General features: G+C 40.4%; 1 protein-coding gene and 1 non-coding gene across 2 annotated transcripts in view; both read left to right on the forward strand.

Annotated features, from left to right (window-relative positions):
* LOC118856634 (histone H3-like) overlaps positions 1-17,035 on the forward strand; it is a 191,429-nt gene that overhangs the window by 159,161 nt on the left and 15,233 nt on the right. The window lies entirely within an intron of this gene.
* Positions 10,118-10,189, forward strand: TRNAM-CAU. The gene has a single exon. It is a non-coding gene; the product is annotated as a tRNA-Met (tRNA).

The raw sequence follows: 17,035 nt of genomic DNA on the forward strand, positions 1-17,035 counted from the left end.
GATCTCCAAGGTCATTTCCAGCTCTAAATCTATGATCCTATGGTCTGGAGGTTTCTCTAAGCCTCGGCTCAGTGTCCCACTCCATGCTCAACCTTTCCCTCCTGGAAATCCTTAATGTTAGCTCTCTAGTGCTCTCTGAGCTGACCTTCCAGTTTGACCTGAGAAGGGGACTCCTGGAAAAGTTTCACCATCTCCCCCTCTCAGAAATCCTACTCCTTAAGACTCCCAGAGAGGTGGAGGAGATATATAAGGCCTCTGGAGATAAGAGCTGCTAAGTCGGTAAGTCTCTGATAGTTTCTGAGCCAACCCAATGCAGTAGCGTAGGAGGGAGCCTTTGGCTGCTATGCTTCCCACCCACAGGATCAGTGGCATTGGGCATCCTGTTACATAGGGACTGAGCTTATGGGAACCAAATGGTCTGCACCTAAGGCTTAACAGGGCTAAAGGAAGGGCTTTGGGACAGAGGATACCTAGCCCCTTAGAGAATTTAGCAAGGGAGGTTTTAAGTATCCCATGAACGCTTTCAACCATTTCTGATGACTGGGGGTGATAGGCACAATGGAGGTGCTGAATAATTGGTCAAGATGAAGGTAGCTTAGCTAATGAAGCTCCTGTGAAATAGGTACCTCTGTCACTATGTATCTTTTAGGACCGCCCCCACACTATAATGGAATGTTTGTTTTTTTTTTTTTTCTAAAAGCATTTCTATTATCCCAGAGGCTGTGGCAGTATGAGAGGGGAACCCTTCCACCCACTGGGAAAATACATAGATCATAACCCAAACATAACTGTGACCGAGGGCAAGGGGCAATTGATTGAAGTCGACCTGCCAGGATTCAAAGGGTGTATCTGGGAGAGGAAACTGGCCACAAGCAGGCTTCAGAGGCTTGGATGCATTGTGCTTGGGGCAGGTGGGACACATCTCTTAGGCAGTGACAGTGGCTCTGTGAAAACTCCCCCACCAATATTTTCCAGCTAGCTCCACTAGTTTGTCAGGTCCCCAGCGGCTGAGTGAATGAAGGTGTTCCATCATAGAGAGGAATAAGTTCTTAGGGAGTACTATCAGTCCACTTGGGCCCACCCATACTCCCATAGTCCTATCAAATTTACATGCCTCCTTTTGAAGCTTCTTTTATGTTAACAGGATTTTACTCAGCCAGTCTCTAACCTGAGAATGACAAAACAGCAGGCCAGATGCAAAGTGCCAGTTATCAGGAAGCCTTTTAATTAATTAGTTTCATCATAAGGAACAGGTTTGCAGATCAGGAATTCTCCTGATCAGAATTCCACCTTGGCTGAAGTGAAGACAGAGATTATATACATAAATCACCAGTGGGAAGGGAGGGGGGAAGGTGGATTACAAACAATCCTTCCCAAGGCCAGAGTGGTTTCCCATGACAAATCCACAAATGGAAGACAATACAACAGTTCTGGAGTCCTTTTGGAGCAATACCGCTCAAGTCCTTGAGGGCCATTACTTAGAGGGTCACAGGACCAGAGTTCTGTGATAGGAACAGGTTCTACAGTCTTTGATTTGCTTCACTTCAGGTACACAGGCAGAAGGATGCCAGTGATTGTGAGCTTTGTCAAGGTTTGACTGATCAGTTCAAGCAGCACTGTGAGTCTGACTCACAAGCTGGAAAAAGGCAATTCTGCAAAATCTAATCTATTCGTGTATTCATTACTCATATCATGTTGATTGTTATAAAAATCAGAATTCCCTCTGCATCAATATATAACTTGCTTTCCCTCCACAAGCTGCAGTGAATATCTATTACCTCTAGAATGCAATATAACATCCTCTATTTTGCATTTAAAATCCATAATTCCATAAGCTGGCCCCTTCTTGCCTTTCCCGATTCCCTTCCATCGCTCTAGGGTCCAGCCAGCCACAGTGATGTACTTGCGCTTCCTGAAATAGCACAGTCCCTCTCCCATTTCTGAACCCTTGCATTGCTCATCCCTTATGCCTGAAATGCTCTGTCCCCATGCCCTCCACTTTTTTCCTGGCTTCCTTTGACTCTCCACTTAAAGCCTACCTCCTGTAGGCAGCCTTTCCTCGTCCTACCAGCTGCTGATGTCTTCTTGTTTTAGATAATTTTCCATCTGTTCTGTATCTGTCATATGTTTACCTAGTTATGTACATATTGTCTCTTCTATTATAATGAATGCTCCTTGATAGTAGAGAACAGTTTTGTTTTGTTTTTCCTTTCTTTCTATCCCCAGAGCCAGTCTCATAGTAAATGTTAAAAAATGTCTTTTGACTGCCTATGCATATGATTCTCAGATTTATATATCTAGCCCTAGTCTCTAGTGAGATGCAGTTGCTGTTATTTGTCCTTGGTTCTTGAAGGAGGACCATGGCATCAGGGAGATGATATCATGGCTTGCAAATGAGTTGGATTTAAATGAGGGAGGGCTGTGAAAGTCACCAGCCTCCCTTTCAGTGGTGTGGAAAAACTTCCTTGCTTAATTTGTAATGAAGTTTTGGCTGAGGAGAGCAGGAAACCAGCCAAACTAAAATGACATCTTAATACCAAGCATGCAGTGTACTGAAATATATTAAAGGAATGCTTTTGAATGACCTTTAAAATCTTCAAATAAAGAAAAACAATGTTTTGAGAAATTCGTTGCTGTCAACAAAAAGTATTTACTTGTATCTTATGAAACTTCTTATTTAGTTGCAAAAAGTAAAAATCCCTATGCTATAGGAGATCGCAGGTTACCTGCTGCTATTAAAATGTCAGAAATAGTTCGTGGGAAAAAGTATGGGGATGAAATTCATAAAATTACTTTACTGAATGATTTTTTTTTCCAAAAGAATTTCAGAATTTAGTCATGACCAATTCCAGCAGCTTATTGCCAGGCTTAAGGGAAGTGTCAGAAGATTTTTTTTCAGGTTTTGAGAAATAGTACCTTTCCTTGAAAAAAAAAATGGAAAGGAAGCTTTCATTAACAGAAGAACAGATAAGGGAAAAAAAATCCTTATTCCAAGACCAGCTTGGTCTTGAAAGATGGTGAATCTTGGCAATAGGAACACATAACAATGTTCTTTATGATTTTCTTGCAGTTGGAATACAACAGCCTAAAATAGAATTGTATTGAAATTGAAACCCAGAAACCAAACTGGATTTCATATATACACAGGGGAAGAATCCACCACCAATTTGCCAATGACAACCATCCACTGACTTTTTTCTGGAGTCCTTTAGATAAGGTTTCTATCATTTGCTTATACTTCAATGCTCTCACACCATGATCTTCCTAATGAATATGGAGAGCAGGGGGAGATGTCCAGTATAGATGGAGTGATTCTTGCTACTCTCATTTTGCTTTATTTTTGGCTTGTCCTCACAATAATCAGTCTCATCTTTCTCCTACAGGCAACCTTCCATGCCATAAATCCCCATGACTGGAAGGGCCCTTAGGGAGCTTAGGAAGCAGCTGGTGGATTACAAGCTGGCTGTGTCCCACAAACATCTACTTCTTCCATACAACTACACTCAGGGAAATACAGATCCAATCTTGAAGCCAGGAAAACCTGAACTGATGTCCCATTTAACAAATCCTAGTCATGAGATCCTGGGAAAACTACTTAATCTCTCAGTCCCCCAAGCAACTCTCTAAGATTATACATAGTAGAAAAAGGTTCACACTTGTATTGGTAGAGAGAAATAACTTACTTAGGGAATTTTTATTCCTGTGAAATCACAGGCCAAGTATAGATTACCTATATAGAAATCCTATTTCAGATATCTATTTTTAAAAGGCTATGTTACAATTTTCCCACATCCTCTCCAGCATTTATCATTTTCCTGTTTTGTCATTTTAGCCAATCTGACAGGAGAGATGTGGTACCCAAGAGTTGTTTTGATTTGCATTTCTCTAATCAGTAGTGATTTCGAACATTTTTTCATATGCCTATAAATACCTTTAATTTCTTCCTCTGAAAACTGCCTGTTCATATCCTTTGACCATTTCTCAATTGGGGAATGACTTGTATTCCTATATATTTGGCTCAGTTCCCTGTATATTTTAGAAATGAGGTCTTTATCAGAGACACTAGTTGTAAAGATTTTCTCCCAATTTTCTTCTTCCCTCTTAATCTTTGTTGCATTGGCTTTTTTTTGTACAAAAACATTTCAATTTAACATAATCAAAATGATCCATTTTGCATTTTGTAATGCTCTCTATCTCTTGTTGGGTCATGAATTCTTTTCTTTTCCATAAATCTGATAGGTAAACTATTCCTTGCTCTCCCAAATTGCTTATAGTATCAGCCTTTATTCCTAAATCATGAACCCATTTTGACTTTATTTTGGTACATGGTGCAAGATATTGGTCTATGCCCAGTTTCTGCCTTACCATTTTCCAATTTTCCCAGCAGTTTTTGTGAAATAGCGAATTCTTAGCCCAGAAGCTGGCCTCTTTGGGTTTATCAAAGAGTAGATTGCTATAGTTGTTGACTTCTCCATCTTGTGTGCCTATCCTATTCCACTGATCCACAACTCTGTTTCTTAGCCAGTACCAGGTAGTTTTGATGACTGCTGCTCTGTAGTACAGTTTAATATCTGGTATGGCTCAGCCACCTTCTCTAGCATTTCTTTTCATTAATGTCCTAGATATTCTAGACCTCTTGTTCTTCCAGATGAATTTTGTTATTATTTTATCCACCTCTGTAAAATAATTTGTTGGTAGCTCAATTGGTATGGCACTGAATAGATAGATTAATTTAGGTAAAATTGGAACATTGTTACATTGCTGGTGGAGTTGTGAACTGATCCAGCCATTCTGGAGAGCAATATGGAACTATGCCCAAAGGGCCATAAAAATGTTCATACCCTTTGACCCAGCAATACCACTTCTAGGGTTGTATCACAAACAGATCACACAAGTGGGAAAAGGACCCATATGTACAAAAAAAAATATATATATATATATATATATATATATATATATATAGCGGCTCTTTCTGTGGTAGCTAAGAATTGGAAATCAAATCCCCATCAACTGGGGAATGGCTGAACAAGCTGTGGTATATGAAGGTAATGGAATACTATCGTGCTATAAGAAATGGGGATGATATGGACTTCATAACAACCTAGAAAAACCTACACAACATAATGCTGAGTGAGCGGAGCAGAGCCAGGAGAACATTATACACAACCACAGATATATGGATTCTGTGAGAACTAACCCTGACAGACATTGCTCTTCTCAGCAACACAAGGTGCAAAGACAACTCCAAAGGACTCACATGGAGAATACTATCTACATCCAGAGAAAGAACTATGAAGTACGAATGCAGATTGAGGCGCACTTTATGCTTGCCTTGCCCCTGCCTTTTTTTCTCTCTTTTGTTCTTGTTTTTGGGGTTTTTTTTGTTTTGGTTCTGTTTCTTCTTTCTCATGATTCATTCCGTTGCTCATAATTCTCCACGACTAGTGTGTAAATTAATTCAAGGCGAAGTTATACGTGGAAGATATATCAGATTCCATGCCGTCTTGGGGAGGAGGTGCGGAGGGAGGGAAGAAAATCTGGAACTCAAAATTATGTAGAACCGAGTGTTGTAAACTAAAAATAAAAAAAATAATTAAAATTTTTTAAAAAGGCTATGGAAGCTATTACTGTCTCTTTAAGATTATGGAAGCCAAGTGGAAATTGAGAAAAGTAGATTTGTACTGGCAGGTTTGAAATGATAGTTGAGAAATGTCAGAATATGAAGTGGTTCTCCCTGTGGACTGGGGGGAAGGTGTATATTTTTTCGGCGATCTATGAAGAACTATGAGGAATCTGGAAGTAATGGAGAAATTAGTAGTGGCCTTGGACACATGGTCCCTATATGTGTACCTCAGAAACATTGTTCTCTAAATTTGGGCCCTCTTTTCACAGTGGCACTGAGTACCCGTGGGAGAGTGCACCCTAGGTTTGTGGAGAGCAATGTTTTGTAGCAACTGTTTTTTTTTAAACCTATGCCATCTTGGTAGGTGACTTTGCTAAAAGGTATTTGTGTCTACTGGCTGACTAGAAGGTGAGCACATGGGTAGAAGGGTCATGAGATATGCAGGGTGTCCCTAAAGCCTGGACACATAAGAAAAAATGCATATTTTGAAATACTTGGAATATTAACAGACCTTAGCCCCCTTGACTTCTTTTTCTGGGGTATGCTAATGGAGACAGTATACTCAATGAAAATCACAGATGCAACATACTTGATTAAACGCATAAGGAGTGAATGTGCTAAAATTGACAGCAATGGGGAGCTATTGCATCGAGTTCATGTGAATCTTGCAATGCGCATCAACCTTTACATCACAAATGATGAAATCACATTGAAGAAGTTATTTGTTAATATTCCAATTAAGTAAAATGTTGTCGAAAATTTTATTCATTTCATTTCTCGAAAATATGCAATTTTGCCTATGTGTCCAGACTTTAAGAACACACTGTAGTTTTAAAAGCGTAGTCCCACTAGGTGCATCCTGGAGCTATAGGGTAGTAGTTCGTTTTTGAGGAGATATCCCAAAGTTGTGTGTGTGTGGTGGGGGGTGGGGAGTGCTACATATTTTCAAAGTCATGAATAATTTCATGTTAATCTTCTACTTTGTCATCCCAAAAGTTTTTGCTAACTTAGAACAATTTTTCCCCATCCATTTCTTTACCTTAATTCACTTACTCTTCAAAATGCTTGTCTTTCATCATTCCCTTTATTCAAGGAACCCAAAATAACCTCTCTGATTTTTACCTTACCGATTCTTTGATGCCTATTTTTTTTTAAATAAAGGCTTTTTTGGGACTTGGGTTTTTTTTTTGTTTGTTTGTTTTAATATCACTTAAATGTCCCCCTGCATCCCTCCATCTTTCCTGCCCCAGAGCTACATCCCCATAAAAAAGAATGTTCTTAAAAGAGATAAAGAAAAGGGGTAAAAACCAATTAGCAAAACTGATCAATTGAAAGCATGTAATGCTCCATACGTGAGGACCTCCTCCCTCTGCAAAGGAGTTGGGGAAGGGGCCTTCGCATAGCTCTTCTTCGGAGACGTATTTGTTCTTTGTAATTTTGTAACTGTTTGTACTGTTTTGTGGTTGTCCTTTCTTCACTGTTGCACTCGTTGCCTATATTGTTTTCTTGTCTCTGTTTCCTTCCCTCGGCATCAGCTCATCAAAGAAATCTTTCCACGTTTCTCAGTAGTCATCACATTCTCATTTCTGACAGTAATGTTCCATTACATTCAAGTACTACAATTTGTATAGCCAATCCCAAGTCGATAGCGTCTACTTTGCTTCCAGTTCTTTGTTACCACTAAAAGCTCCGGACGGTCGGGGAGCCAGGGAGAGTTTGGAGAGAGGATCCTGAGTGGCGACTTCTCTCATCTACCGGGAGACTCTCGGCGAGCTGAAGGTGTTGCTGCAGAATGTGATCTGGAACGCCTTCACCTTCCTCAAGCAAGCCTTGAGGAATGCCATGGACATGGTGTTTGTGCTCAAGCCCCCTAGGCGGTCTGCTCTGCTGCTTTGGTTACTGGACGTATATATAATGTATGTGCGTAACCAGTCTCCAGTTTTATTTCAGAATTTCAGAAACAACTTGAAGACCTTTTCCGGGGCTTTTTACCTCTCTTAAAGAAGTGTAAGAACCTATGGCCTTCGGGGACTGCCTTTAGCTGAGATTGCTTCATAATTGCTAGATCTTTGGGCTGGGGGCGGGGGGGGGGGGAGTGGGGGGTGCGCGGCGCGAGGCGGGGGATGCCCTTGGTTTATTGTAAAATTAATGAAATGTACAAAGTTTTTTTCTTTTACTAGTTTACTAATGCCCCTGATCCGAACCCCCTTTAAAAAATTCAGTAGAGTCGTTTCGATCTTTCTTGCAGTCCGAGCTGGATGGTCACTAACACCCAAGGAGAAATTGTAAAGCAATTTAAGTCTATTCCAGGGTGTTGCAAGTTTCTCCTTACTCATATTGCAGTATGAACGTTCGATGATCACCAAAGAAAAAAAGATTATCTGGTACCAGATTACAGTTTGGCTGATGGTAAACAAAGGATATTTTTTTTTCCACGATTACTAAAGATTCCTTTGAAACTAATTCAAATTTTTCACATTATGTCTACTCACTCTTACAAATCCTCAACAATGTGACTTCCCGTTTCATCATTCAACTGAAAACATTCTCTTCAAAATTAACCAGGACTTCTGAATTCAAGAATCTAATGCTTTCCTCTTAATCCCCATCCTGCCTGTTTATTTTTTTCTGCAGCCTTTATTACTGTTGACTAGCCTCTCCTCTCAGATATGCATTTTTTTCTCCTGTGGATTTTTTGTGATGATGAGGAATGCATGACCTTCACGATTTTTCCCCAATGAATTTGGGTATCTCCTTCTAGAAGAGTGAGGTGATGAGATTAGCTGAACCTTTCTGGAGGTGGTGAGATTAACAATGGTCCTCTGCCCTGGCCAAATGAGCTGGACTATGAAATTAAAAACTCTGAGGGACTGCCCCTTGCCAGAATGTCACCGATTACCTGTGCCCACAGAGCACATTTCCTCTACCAGAATTCCTTACTTCTCCTGGCTAGCTGGCCATCTCCCTTAAGGAGCTGCCTCCCTTAGGGGGCTGCTGCCTCCATTAAGGAGAAAGCCTACTGGACCTGTGACCCCAAATAAAAGCCTTCACTTGATTTGGAGACAGCCTGAGTGAATTCTTTCGAGATGACATAGTGATACACACACCCTTGCACCTCAACATTTTGGTGGCACCCCAGCATTCTGGTGGTCTGCACCCCAACAATGACCCTGAGTTCTCTTGCCTCTTTTCTCTGACTGCTCCTTCTTGATCTCCTGCGATGGATCTTCATCTAGGAGAGTCCCAATAATTGTGTGTATGGGTCAGAACACTTGTGGATACAGTGTTCAGTTCTTTTCTCTATAAACTCTCATTTGATCATTGAGCCATCAGCTCCTATAGGTTCAATTGCCTCTTCTATGAAGATAATTCCCACATCTACATATTCAGTCCTAGTTTCTGCTGAACTGATGCCATGCATCTCCAAGTGCACCTTGAATATCTTGAACTGGATGTCCCAAAGGCATCTTAATTCATCATGTTCAAAACAGCATTCATTATCTTTCCCCCCAAAACTAACTCAACTTTTCTACCAGAAACAGCTTGGTGGCGTAGTGGATGGAGCCAGGGACCCAGAGTCAAGGAGACAACAAGTTCAAATTAGATCCTTACTATGTGTGGAACCCTGGACAAATCTCTTACCCTGTTTGAGCCTGAATTTCCTCATCTGTAAAATAGGGATAACAATCGTACCTAACTTACAGAGGTATCGTGACAATTGAGTAAGATAACATCTGTACAGCACTTTGCAAACCGAAAAGCACTATGGAAATGCTAGCTATTGTTATAATTACAGTGCAGGCCCATGTCATCCTCAGCTGAATATTATTATGAATCCTCACTGTGCTAAGTACTGTAGATGCAAAGAAAAGCAAAACCCAATCTCTACTCTCAGGGAGCTCGTAGTCTGGTGAAATCTTGTCTTCTCTTCTTTCACAACATCTCTCCCAAATATCTCCTTCTGTACACTCATACAACTACAGCTTTAGTTAAGATCCTCCTCACTTCTGACTTGGACTACTGCATTGCGTTGGGTCTTCCAATTGCTGTCCCTGCCGTAAGTCTCTGCCTACTCCAATCCATCCTCCACTCAGCTGCCAAGCTAATGTTTTCTAAAGTATAAATCTGATTGCGGCTCAGCGAACTCCAGCGGCTCTTTATAACATTGAAATAAAATATGAAGTCCTCTGTTTAGCATTTAAAGCTCCTCATAAACACGCCCCTTCGAACTTTTCCATTCTTTTTATACCTTGATCCCCTCTACAAACTTACTTGAGCTTACTTGAGCATAAAATGCTTGGAACACTCCTCCTAATCGTTACCTCTTAAAACCCCTGAGTTCCTTTCAGACTCAACTCAAGCACCATCTTCTGCAGGATACCTTTCCTGGCTTTTCGCCAAGTTCCACCCCCAAACTTCTTTAGCCTTCCATTCGAAGGCAATTTTTAAGAAAGTAGCCCTTGAAACCAACTCTTCAGGTTATTCCCCCGGGAAAGCAGAGTGGCGCAGCGGAAGCGTGCTGGGCCCATAACCCAGAGGTCGATGGATCGAAACCATCCTCTGCTAGCACCCTTTTCAGAACGGAATTTCTAAATGTATCGAGCTGGCGCAGTTTCACGAAAACATTACATAAATCTTCACTTTTGACAGCCATTGGCTGTGCACTATGGAAATGTTCCTGAATGTCTCTGTCTCAGCCTTAGTTTCTCCATCTATAAAATGAAACAGTTGGACTCCGTGATCTCCAAGGTCATTTCCAGCTCTAAATCTATGATCCTATGGTCTGGAGGTTTCTCTTAGCCTCGGCTCAGTGTCTCACTCCATGCTCAACCTTTCCCTCCTGGAAATCCTTAATGTTAGCTCTCTAGTGCTCTCTGAGCTGACCTTCCAGTTTGACCTGAGAAGGGGACCCCTGGAAAAGTTTCACCATCTCCCCCTCTCAGAAATCCTACTCCTTAAGACTCCCAGAGAGGTGGAGGAGGTACATAAGACCTCTGGAGACAAGAGCTGCTAAGTCGGTAAGTCTCTGATAGTTTCTGAGCCAACCCAATGCAGTAGTGTAGGAGGGAGCCTTTGGCTGCTATGTTTCCCACCCACAGGATCAGTGGCATTGGGCGTTACATAGGGACTGAGCTTATGGGAACCAAATGGTGTGTACCTAAGGCTTAACAGGGTTAAAGGAAGGGCTTTGGGACAGAGGATACCTAGCCCCTTATAGAATTTAGCAAGGGAGGTTTTAAGTATCCCATGAACACTTTCAACCATTTCAGATGACTGGGGGTGATGGGCAAATTGGAGGTGCTGTATAATTGGTCAAGATGAAAGTAGCTTAGCTAATGAAGCTCCTGTGAAATAGGTACCTCTGTCACTATGCATTTTTTTTTAGGACCACCCCCACAACATAATGGAATGTGTGTTTGTTTGTTTTCTAAAAGCATTTCTATTATCCCAGAGGCTGTGGCAGTATGAGAGGGGAACCCTTCCACCCACTGGGAAAACATACAGATCATAACCCAAACATAACTGTAACCAAGGGCAAGGGGCAATTGATTGAAGTCGATCTGCCAGGATTCAAAGGGTGTATCTGGGAGAGGAAACTGGCCACAGGCAGGCTTCAGAGGCTTGGATGCATTGTGCTTGGGGCAGGTGGGACTCATCTCTTAGGCAGTGACAGTGGCTCTGTGAAATCTCTCCCACCAATATTTTCAAGCTATCTCCACTAGTTTGTCAGGTCCCAGTGGCTGAATGAATGAAGGTGTTCCATCATAGGGAGGAATAAGTTCTTGGGAAGTACTATCAGTCCACTTGGGCCCACCCATACTCCCATAGTCCTATCAAATTTACATGTCTCCTTTTGAAGCTTCTTTTATGTTAACAGGATTTTACTCAGCCAGTCTCTAACCTGAGAATGACAAAACAGCAGGCCAGATGCAAAGTGCCAGTTATCAGGAAGCCTTTCAATTAATTAGTTTCATCATAAGGAACAGGTTTGCAGATCAGGAATTCTCCTGATCAGAATTCCACCTTGGCTGAAGTGAAGACAGAGATTATATACATAAATCACCAGTGGGAAGGGAGGGGGGAAGGTGGATTACAAACAATCCTTCCCAAGGCCAGAGTGGCTTCCCATGACAAATCCACAAATGGAAGACAATACAACAGTTCTGGAGTCCTTTTGGAGCAATACCGCTCAAGTCCTTGAGGGCCATTACTTAATGAGTCACAGGACAAGAGTTCTTTGATAGGAACAGGTTCTACAATCTTTGATTTGCTTCACTTCAGGTACACAGGCAGAAGGATGCCAGTGATTGTGAGCTTTGTCAAGGTTTGTCTGATCAGTTCAAGCTGCATTGTGAGTCTGACTCAGAAGCTGGAAAAAGGCAATTGTGAAAAATCTAATCTATTCGTATATTCATTACACATATCATGTTGATTAGTATAAAAATCAGAATTCCCTCTGCATCAATATATAACTTGCTTTCCCTCCACAAGCTGCAGTGAGTATCTATTACCTCTAGAATGCAATATAACATCCTCTATTTTGCATTTAAAATCCATAATTCCATAAGCTGGCCCCTTCTTGCCTTTCCCGATTCCCTTCCATCGCTCTAGAATCCAGCCAGCCACAGTTGTGTACTTGCACTTCCTGAAATAGCACACTCCCTCTCCCATTTCTGAACCCTTGCATTGCTCATCCCTTATGCCTGTATTTTGTATCCACAGAGCCACTCATGGTAAATGTTTAAAAAATGTCTTTTGATTATGTATTGATTCTCAGATTTATTTATCTATCCCTAGTCCCTAGTAAGATTCAGTTGCTGTTTTTGAAGAGGACCTCGACATCAGAAAGATATCATGGTTTGCAAAGAACTGGATTTAAATGAGGAAGGGCTATGAAAGTCACCAGAGGCAAGTGAGGTGAAAATGGACCCATAGCTGCAACCATTGTCTTTATTATTTACTTTTAAGTATTTTATATTTTTAAATGTCATCTTAATGTCATTTACTTTTGTATCAGTCATTGTCTGAGACATAGTCCCTATCTGAGGGCTTCTTAAATTGTGGATTGTGACTCCATGGCATCGCAAATCTGAATGCAGTCATCCTGAAAAATGTGGTAATAGTAAGAGGTTTCTGAACATGCAACAAACAAAAATTAATTCAAAATCAAATAGGTAGTGAACCCGAGGTGTTTCTGGCAGCACTTGCCCGTGTCTTATTGAGCAACCTCACTGCGGCCTTGGTTCTGAGCACATGACATGTGAACTTTGTGCTTCATGTGCCATCACACCACAGAATACCAAGGATTGCTGTAGATGCAAAGAAAAGCAAAACCCAATCTCTACACTCAGGGAGCTCATAGTCTTGTCAGATCTTGTCTTTTCTTCTTTCACAACATCTCTCCCAAATATGTCCTCTTAAAACCCCTGAGTTCCTTTCAGACTCAACTCAAGCACCGTCTTCTGCAGGAGACCTTTCCTGCCTCTTCTCCAAGCCCTATCCCCTGCTCCTACTGCCTTCCAATCTAAGGCAATTTTTAAAACAAATGTTTTATTTTTTTTCCCAATTTCATGTTAAAACAATTTTAAACTTTTCTTTTAAAAGTTTTGAATTCCAAATTCTGTCTTTTCCTCCTTCCCTGCCCTCCCCCCTTCCTGAGACAATAAGTAATCTGAAATAAGTTATACATGTGCAATCATGTGAAACATTTCCATATTCATCATTTTTTACAAGAAGGCAAAGAAAGAAAGAAAGGAAAGAAGAAATGAAGGAAAGAAGAAAAGAAGGAAGGAAGGAGGAAGGAAGGATAGAGGGAAGGAAGGAAACAGCATTCTTCAGTCTGTGTTCAGACAATATCATTTCTTTCTTTTGAGGTGGATAGCATGTTCATCATTGCTCCTTTGGGATTGTCTTGGATCATTGCTGAGAATAGCTAAATTATTCACAATTCTTCATGAAACAATATTGCTGTTACTGTATACAGTGTTCTCCTGGTTCTGCTCACTTCACCTTATCAGTTCATGTAATTTCAGGTTTTTCTAAAATCATCCTACTTGTTGTTTCTTATAGCACAATAACATTCCATCACAATCATATACCACTGTTTAGCCATTCCCCAATTGATAGACATCCCTTTGATTTCCAGTTCTTAGCTACCACAAAAAGAGCTGCTATAAATAATTCTGTACAGATAGGTCCCTTTCCTTTTTTTAATGTCTTTGGGTTATAGACCTAGCTGTAGTATTGCTGGATCAACAGGTGTGCACAGTTTTATAGCCTTTTGGGCTATAAAAATCCAATTTTGCTCTTCGGAATGGTTGGACCAATTCACAACTCCACCAACAATGCATTAGTGACTCAGTTTTCTCTAAGGCTATTTTGTATTACACACACGCACAAACAAACACACACACACACCATTATTCCACTTTATGTGAACACCTAATCAGCTTCAATTCTACTTCATCTCAGTTCTTCCAGACTCATAAGATCACCTCCTAAGTTGCATGGACTACAGTAATGTGGCACCATAACTAGACATTTTCTTCTTTATAAGGAGGGGGTGAGAAACAAAGAGAGAGAAATGTATAAGAGAATACAATGGAGGTAAATATAGAATTAATTATCATAACTATAAATATAAGTGACATGAATTTACCCATTAAGTGGACAAGGTAACACAATAGATTTGAAAGCAAAATCCCACAATATATGGTTACGAGAAATTCAGTTGTTTCATTAGGAGTCATACAGTATCATAAAACAAGCACTTTTGCTGGATCAAAACCTATTATATTTCAGCTAAAGTAAAAAGGGAGCAGAGGCAGCAATCATATTCTCAGACAAAGCAACAGCAAAAATAGATGCTTAAGGGAAATTACGTTGTTCTGAAAGGTACTATGGATAATGATTTAATATCGATACTAAACAAATGTTCAGCAAATGGAATAATATCTAAATTCTTAAAGGAAAAGCTAAAGAATTAAAAGGAGAAAAAGACAACAAAGACACAATAGCAAGGGAACCTCAATGTACACCTTTCATAGCTAAACAAATCAAACCAAAAAATTGTCATTGTCATACGAATTTGGTGTGGGGTTTAGGTGAATGGCATCGTGGGCAGTTAGGATGAGTAGGGTGAGTTATTTATTGATACCCATAGCCAAATGCAGAATAGGAGGGTATGGGCTGTTGACCTGAAAGTTTGGTTAAAGGAGACAAACAGGTTAGGTGATATATAAATTCGTATTGTTTATTTCCTTAAAGCTAGCAGACACATGATCATGGAGTCAGAGGAAACTTCTGACTGACTGACAAAAGAATGAGAAGGTTTAAATGCACTTTAGAACAATCCCAACTCTAATTTATGGTCTCCATATCATGAGAAAGGAAGTTTTTTAATTGAATAAATCATAAATACAGTAAGACAAGGCAATTAACAAAGTAGTGTCAGTTAGAAATTATGATCCCAGGATGTCTGTTCCTCCTGTATATGCATATGTCCCTAAGATACCAAGATAAGAAAAGTGCCACTATTCTGGTTGTAGCTACCCCATCACCAACAAGAAAGATACTCCTTGTCAACCTTATCTGGTCTTCTAAGTTGCTGAGACAGGAAAGGGCATTTTTAGAGTAAAGCAAAGCAGTTTGTTTGATTAGTCCAAGCTTTGGCCCTTATTGAGGTTCAACTAATCTGAAAGGATTATCAGGGTAGATGCAGTCAGAGATAGATTCCCACATGGCATGCTGTGGATAATAACCTTAACAAGTAGTGAGATAGGGGGGTGCCCAAAATGGTGCCCCTGGGAGGTGGGAGCAGGTGACCCCCAGCGGTGGCAGCAGCAGGATAGAAGCAGCTTTGCTTGGCCCTTGGGTGGCAGGGTCCTGGGAGCGTCTCTGCGGTGCCCCGCTTCCCTGGCCAGCCCACAGCCCACTCCCCAGGCCTGAGCCATGGCCGGAGACAACAGCAAGCAGTTTTGGAAGAGGAGTGCCAAGCTGCCAGGGAGTATCCAGCCTGTATATGGAGCCCAGCATCCTCCACTGGATCCTCATCTCACTAAAAAAGAGCCAGCCCTTGTGTGAAAGAATAAATGAGGGAAAAAAGCAGTTCTGCAAATCGCCCAGACCATCAACCAAGTGTAACAATATACACATTTTCTACACCTGTAGTCTTCAAAGAAGGAAGATGTGTTTTCTCATCTCTGCCTCAGAGTCAAAGATGGTTATTATAACATTGATATGCCTAAATGACAGTCTGGATCATTTCATTTTCTTGCTCAAGATGCTTTTGTGAGTCCTTGCTTCTAGAATAAAATACAGAATCTCTTTTCAGCAACAACAACAAAAAAAGATGAAGTTGTGGGATGTGCTCTTTGGTCACTTGGTGCCTGAGTTTATATAAAGTTTGTAGACAAAGAGTCTGCAGCGGTAGCTGTCACATTGCTGGTGAATCAATAGGGTTAGAATGTATAGACCCATAGCAAAATTGAGGCCTTCTAAAAATTAATCAGGATAGCCTCCTCAGGATGAGGACAGTAGAATTATAATGATACACCATCAGTAAGCTTGATGAAGGATTTCAGTAGGCAGTTCTAATTAGAACTGTATGCAGTTTAAATCTTACATATACCAGAGTTGCATAATAGGAACTAGTCCTAGGAGAATGGGACCATAGTCTCCTTTACCTACAAAAAAAACTAAACAAAAAGTTAAAAGACCTGAATAGGACTTTGGGAAGGTTTGGTATGATCAACATCTGGTGACTATTGTATGGGAAAATAAAGGAGTGCACACTCAGTTTGTACATAGCACCTCTACAAAAAAATGACCATATGTTAAGGTACAAAAACCTCACAAAGGTAGAAAAGATAGCAATATTAAACATCTTTTATGAGTCATAATGCAATAAAATTATATTCAATTAAAGGCCACTGAAATTAGTTGAAGACTAAATAATTTAATCCAAAAGAATGAGCGAGGTAAAGAGTAAATTATAATAGACGGTAATATTAATTGGACCTCTGACCTTCTCATCAGGAAAAATTATATTTTCATATCACATTAGAGTTATTGCAAATATTTCAAAATATCACTTATAATTAGTGCTATTTTGAAATAACTATTGTAATTAGACCCATAATTAGGCCACATATGGTTACAGTTTTCCTGTCTACAGACCTTTGTGTGATGTAGATGGTCAATTACCAGGCAACTGTGCCTAGTAGTCACAAAGCACATACTTGTTACAACTTGTTACAACTTGTATACTTGTTACAGTGGTTTTGCGTTTCCTTTTTTCAAATGGGATGAGTGGAAAGGACATGGGGTTAGGGTGGCTAAAAGACCTAAAAGAAAAAAATTAACAAGAGATATTGAAATTAAAAATGCATACAAGGGAACAGAAGCAATTAC

The sequence above is a fragment of the Trichosurus vulpecula genome, chromosome 7 (genome assembly GCF_011100635.1).
Source record: "Trichosurus vulpecula isolate mTriVul1 chromosome 7, mTriVul1.pri, whole genome shotgun sequence".
Taxonomy (NCBI): Eukaryota; Metazoa; Chordata; class Mammalia; order Diprotodontia; family Phalangeridae; genus Trichosurus; species Trichosurus vulpecula.